This window comes from Raphanus sativus, unplaced genomic scaffold, assembly GCF_000801105.2.
Source record: "Raphanus sativus cultivar WK10039 unplaced genomic scaffold, ASM80110v3 Scaffold0241, whole genome shotgun sequence".
Lineage (NCBI taxonomy): Eukaryota > Viridiplantae > Streptophyta > Magnoliopsida > Brassicales > Brassicaceae > Raphanus > Raphanus sativus.
This window is the reverse complement of record NW_026615561.1, coordinates 42,644-49,761: the sequence shown is the minus strand read 5'-3', so window position 1 is coordinate 49,761 and position 7,118 is coordinate 42,644. Positions and strand designations below refer to the sequence as shown.

The 7,118-nt window shown below is 30.0% G+C and overlaps 1 pseudogene; it reads left to right on the top strand.

Annotated features, from left to right (window-relative positions):
- Positions 1-358: 358 nt before the first annotated feature.
- On the top strand, positions 359-917 carry LOC130501642 (uncharacterized; annotated as a pseudogene).
- Positions 918-7,118: the final 6,201 nt, after the last annotated feature.

Here is a 7,118-nt window from a genome sequence, read left to right as displayed (position 1 = left end):
CCCAACCATTAAGAAAACTATCAAGTAGACACATATCTTTATTATCATTTTCAAGAGTAGTAATCTACTTTATACCAATTTCTTTAACAAAAAGCAAACACTATCAAAAAGCATAGAAACAAGTGATTGAACCATCACCAAAGTTTCACAAAAAGCTAAGAGCCAATATAGAATACAATGCCTTTCCTTAATATCTATCACTAACCTTTAGTATCTTAACCTCTTATTCCTTCTACTTAGCCACCAAGAAAAGCCAAAAGACTCGTCAATCTCCTTCTACATAATACTTCATTTGTCTCCATCTTCATCAGCAAAAACAAACACTCTATAGTCTATACATACACACACTCGAAACACTCATCCATGAGTACGGACTGGGGGACGGTGATTGTAGCGGTGTCTCTGTTCCTCCTACTATCACCAGGACTACTGTTTCAGATTCCAGCAAGAACGAGAGTGGTCGAGTTCGGGAACATGAGCGGTATAGCAATTTTGGTTCACGCAGTTATATACTTTGTATTCTCACTATCTTGGTGGTTGCTATACAAGTTCACATCCATTTCTATAACATTCACATCCATTTCTAATCAATACTCTAAGCTACAGTTTTTTTTTTTCATAAATATATAACTTCAATGTTTTGCGTTAAAAACGCAATGAAAACAAATCCAGAGAGAAAGGAAGAGAAAAACAAATTGCAACCAAAAGGTGCACAAAGGAGCCAAAGCTCCAAAACAGAGAAGACGATAGTAAGTAACTTGCCAAGGACGCCAGAGCTGGGACCGCTCTATTCAGGTGTAAGGCCTCAAAAAAGAGCAAACTCCTTAAGTAGATAGAAAGGCTTTGAATCCGATCCTGTAGCCAAGAAGGTCCCTGGTGCGCAACATATGATTGCTTACGCTGGTCCCTTATCACATTTGTTTGTGTGGTTTTTTGTTACTAGCATGGCGCAATAATTATTTATTTGTGTATAACGTTCGTTTTATACTATTTTGTTTATTGGGCTCGAGTTTAATTTTGAGCCGGGCCATGCTATCAATATTCTAAGCTACAGTTTTGTTTGGTTTTTTTTTTTCTTATCCAAGCTATTCTTTTTTCTTTGAAAAAACATATCCAAGCTATACTTCAAATGATATTAATCAATATTGACTGATAGCCAATGAAAGAAGGCAGTATGATGTTTATATACTTCGATAAGACTTCTACATTTATAAAACTCGAATTATTGGTACATTATCAAGATGATTAATTTCTTAAATCATAATTTTTTGGATTGAATTTGTTTGGATTGTTAATCGTTGAAAGTTTGTCAAATGTAACAAGAAAAATGTTCTTCAAGTTATTGTCTAGTTATTTATTAATAATATAGTGGTCCATGCTATTTTCAAAATACTAATTTTATCTTTCTCAGTTGTCAATTTTTTTATTTCAAACTAATCGTAGTTATTTATCGTAGTTATTTATCGCGTCACATTCATACTATATATATATATATATATTGAAATCATAATTTCATATTGAATAATATACTGACCCAAAGACATTAAATAAAATAACGTCTAGAGATAACATTTTATATACCTAGTACATTGAAAAATTACGACACATCTAAAATATATAATACTAATTAGTTATATTACTATACATCTAAAATATTTAATACTAATTATGAAAATTAAATATTGATGCATAAACATATAAGAACTAATATCCACGCGGATGCAGGGATCAATCTCTAGTTTTATATTATATACTTAGTCCAATGAAAATGAAAATTCAAAATGTGATACACACCGTTTAGTCTCCATATAAAGAACTCCAATTACTCAAAACCCATACTATCAAGTTCTACGATGAGAGGATGTTATACGTGGAACGCTAAACGCGTTCCATAAAATATCAACGCCAAGTTCTACGACAAGAGGATGTTTTACGTGGAACGCGTTGAGAGTTTCGTAAAATATCAACGCATTACTTAAAATATCAAACTCCACTCTTGTGTTATGATATATAAGCAATATGCATACGTATAAACGATATGTTTTCACTATTATCCAAACCTATGTTTGTGTCGATTCTATACGTCTATTTGTGGACGTACGTTAATGTATTTACGATCAAGCGAAGTGATTGAGAACGTGTTGCACAATCCGCGATCATAAGTCTTGGTGGTGCCCAAAACTTGCTAAGTTACAACTACGAAAAATGTAAAAAAAAAAAAACTATAATTTGATTTGCGCTTTCAAGCGGGCGGTGTTTGATTTAACTTGTGTTCAATGTAAATTCATAAATCGTTGGCTTTAAAAATATCTAATGTATATTTTTATGCTTTGTCAATTTACATATATAGTAAAATATATTATTTTATAATATAGATGTTGATAATAATTTTTTTATTTGTATATAATATTATATTAAAATGTATAATTTGATGTAATTTGATATAATTTTCACATTCATATATTAACATGTTGTTTTTTTTTGTTAATTTATTTTAAAATGAAATAACATACTACATTTTTATGTTTTTGCATTAGTTTTCTATGAATTATTATTAATTTTTTGATATTTTGTTTTCTTGAAAATTGAACTCTCAAAAATTTTATATCTGACTAAATTAAACAAAGTAATCTTATTTTTAATTTTTTTTATATAATATATATTATATATTTCAGTTTTGTTTTTATTTTCACCACAAAAAAAACAACAACTATTGTAATTAAATAATTTAAATTGATTTTAAATGTAGTGGCAGGATCTATAAACAAAAAAAAATATAAAATATACTTATTTTATTATAAATACAGTGACTGAATGTGTAAATAAAAAGAAATACTTATTTTGTTATCTATGTTTTCAAACAGTACAAAATGTTTATTAATTTTAATAATGTAGATACAAGATAAAGATTGGACAAAATCTACTACGCACATTTCTGATTATAAATGTCAATTGTCGGTTTTCGCATGTCAAACAGTGCGATGATAATTTAGTGTACGGAACAAATCAATCCCCATGCATATGTATCGATCAGAAAGATATATATAAGAAGAATAAAGATCTTAAACACCTGCATTGAAATAGCTCTTTCTTTTGTTTACTTTCGGACACCACAGATACAACGTTGTATACTTGCTTCTTGTTTCCTTGTCCAATAATAAAGATACCTTATGACATCATAATGGATACTTTTATCTAATCCCTTCAGAAACTGATGAATGAAAGCTGAACGGAGTTGTTTATCTCTCTTGTTTCCCTTTTAGAAAAACGTGAGATCTATATATTTACGCTGTAACCAATTCACTGTAGTCCAGTAATTTTTGAGAAATATATCATGATATTAGATTATCAGATAGTTCTAACCATTCCAGTGCAGTTTCAGCATGTTTTTCATTGTTCAGTTTCAACATGTTTGGCAATGGTAATGCCTTAAATGATAATGAAAGTTAGTCAAGGTTTAGTTAGGCTTCTGTTACAAAAGTATTAATCAGTAGCGGTCCCGAGGGGAAGCCATGAAAGCATGTGCTTCCGGCCTTTGTTTAGAATAAGTAAATATTCGGCCGATAATTTTACAAAAAAACTATTCTTGCTTAGTTGATAAATGACTAGCAAAATGCTAGGAGAGGTAAGAGATTTGCTTTTTCACCAATTTTATATTATCTTTACAATGTTTTGGATTTCCGGACCAATTATTTAGGATCGGGTCTGGTATAAATAAACAAGAAATGTTTTTTTTTATTAACTTGAAAGTATCCCATTGTTTATATATAGAGAGATAGAGTTTAGTCTCTTCTTAAGCAGTGATCTAAGTAAGTGTCCAAAAATAATATGATTTAATTTCGTGTTTAAAAACGTATTGGGGACCCAAATCTATCCAGTTACCATTCAACTAAGGTCCATGACAAAAGCAAGAAATGTTAGCATACATTTAACTATTCCCTAAATTAATAATTTATGTAGATCCACCACAGGTTGATCCATTCACTAGTGGATTATTTTATATCTATCACTTTCCCACTGAAATTTATACATAAACTTTAAGCCACTTGCACACAAATTGTTTTGTCTAAATAAAAATTATAGCCAGTGACTGGGTGAAGTGAAAGGGCCAGGACAAAAAACCCGGTCGCAAATTGGACTCTCTCGAAGAGCTAGAGACTTCTATTGCTTGCTCGAGATAGAAACACATCATCTCTTTTTGAAGATTTACATCACTTTCCGTTTGAGGGGAAAAAGCATGCAAGAATGAACAGTATAAATAGACATGAATGATAATAGATACAACTGTGTTGTGTCATGTCATGTCGTGCGATCGCAGAAGTGGTGGTAGAGCGGACTTATAAATTTTTTTTACCGGTTTTTTATATTTTAAAAATATATCATATATGAATTAGTCTAAAAACTAGGGATGTGAGCTTTTAATATACAACAGCAGCTGTTTGTCATTAGTTTTTTAGACTAATTGATTACCTGATTGTAACCCTTGTACATTTATATTTTATAATGTACCATTTTAGCAAAAACAAAATTCTTTTAGCAAAAACATTTACCAAATTTAGCTCTTAGCAAAACATTTTTTTAGCAATTTTAAGCTTTTTATCACTAGTTACCAATCATTCCTGATATAATATATATATATGTTTTACCAAAAAAAATGAAAATATGTTTTAACAAAAAAAATTGAAAATACAATTCCCCATATGTTTTTTTCTCTCGCACCATTAATAAAATATCTGCCATAAAATATTTATATTATTAAAAAAATTATTCTAAGAAGATCTACTGTAAAAGGTTGTTGCATCTATTCGTTAATATTTCTAGACCACCTGAATAATCTTCCTATATATTTCCTAATAATTACATATGTACATTCTGATTTCGTATATCATTAATATCCTTAAACCCTAATTAAAATCCTTAGAATATCATATTATACATCTAGGACAACTACATACATATTCGTTGATAGTATTACTATTAGCTTTATTTTGTCTACATTACAATTTCAAGAGAATTATAGTGTCTTCATTCTAGTTTTAATTGACCACTGATACATAACCAAAACAAAATTATAACGGATCATAACCATATATTAATTTATGTACCTGCATCTATGCTATTAGAAATATTATTCTAAAAATCTACTATAAAACTTTTATTGGTCTAGTGTATAATTATTTATTATTTTCTAACTATGCAAAATTTTAAATATTTTTAATGAATCATATTTTTACTCTTTATTTCATGTGATACACTTCTTTTCTAAAATATTTTATCACTTAACATTATGGTTGTTATGCAATATTATTATACACCATAATTTATACTCAATATAGACCTCTAACATTACACATTAATTATAAAATTGATTATATCACCCAAAATATAATTTAACAATTTTGAAATTTTATCGAAACCCAAAACTATAACCAAAAATTCAAATCTGAAACTCAAAAAAATTGTAATACTAACAACATATCTGAAATACCTAAATATACATTATATATATAACATTTAGGGTACTTTCGATACCCGAACTCGAACAGAAATTCACGGGTCCAAAAAAATCTCAATAGGTATTTTGATATATCTAAAACTCGAACCTATATTTTCGTGTTGATTTCAGTTCAGTTTTTGGGTCCGGATTAAATGCATAAGCCTAATAAAGAGTTTTATAAAAGTGTACATATAAAATTTTAAATAAATTAATTTGAAATTTATATAATTTTTAAAAAATCCTTATTTGATATAGTATGACTTTATAACATAATAATATACAAAATCCTAAAATATGAATTCATATCAAAATTTGTTTATAATCCAAATATCAAAATCTAGTTAGTACTATTAAAGAATAACCAAACATGACATTTTGTTTCAAGTAAATGGAAAAATTGATGGGTGTGAACAACAAAATAAAACGTGTCATTCATTGATTTTCTTAATTACTATTACTATAAAGTTAAAAAAAAAATTATCAGGTTAATGAGGGTCAGCTGACATCTTCTATCATATGGGTCCGCCCTTGCCTGGTGGTTTGTGAGAGCAACATTATTGCAGGGACAAAATTGTTGTCTCTTAGCATTTTTTATTATTATTTTTTGATTAAGAGACAATATTAAGAAATACAAGCAAATATGTAGATTATTGGTAGAAACTTTTATGTTATATCTTAGTAAAAATCATTTGAAGTACATAACAAGCATTACAACTTGAAACATGAAACATAAAACAGAACAACAAAGCACACGCACATGAAGTATGAAACAGATAGAGAACAAGCATAAGAACTTGAAACAGAAACAATACTCACAGCTTCCCAGTACATGTCCCTTGCTTCTATCTGCTCTTTTGCATCGAGTACCTGGTTACATTACATGTGCAGCTATATCAATAAACTCTAAAGCTCAACTAAGTCTCGAATCTAACTTTCTGGTGATCAAGTTCTTATAGATTATCACTTTCATGAAAGCTGCTCAACTAAAGAACTATAAAATCCCTAGACATAGCAATAAGATGATCATGACATGAAGTGATGAAACATAATATCTTTGTACAGAAGCTGAAAACAGGAGGCACAACGAGCGCAATATCTTCATCTCTCTCCTTCCTCACCACAGACCCACAACCACCACACTCCCTCTTACATGCCTTTTGTGAAGAACAGGTAGAACCCGATTAACAAAGATATTAAACGGTCTTCACATTCCTGAAAAGGAAGGAGTCAAAACAAGACTTCACGTGCATCAATCTACTCAAGCTCATCTCTCGTACACCAGTTTTCACTACATAACAGAGAACATGATTAAAGATGACGATCACACAGTTCTTCTAACAGAGCCTAATTACACTAGAATCTTTACCACTTTGTTATCTCAACAAGAAAAGGGATAAACACTATGTTTTTGCATCATCATCAAGCTCCCAAGAGTACTATACCATTCAATCACATTCCACAAATTAGCAATCTTCATCTCTCATACCTGGCAGGGAGAAATCAATCAAGCAGCTGCAGAAGGAATCATCCCAGCTTTCCTCGCATACGCAATGATACCACCAGCATCAATCACAGGCCCGGCATCACCAATCGCTTTAAGCCTATACTCCTTCCCCGTCAT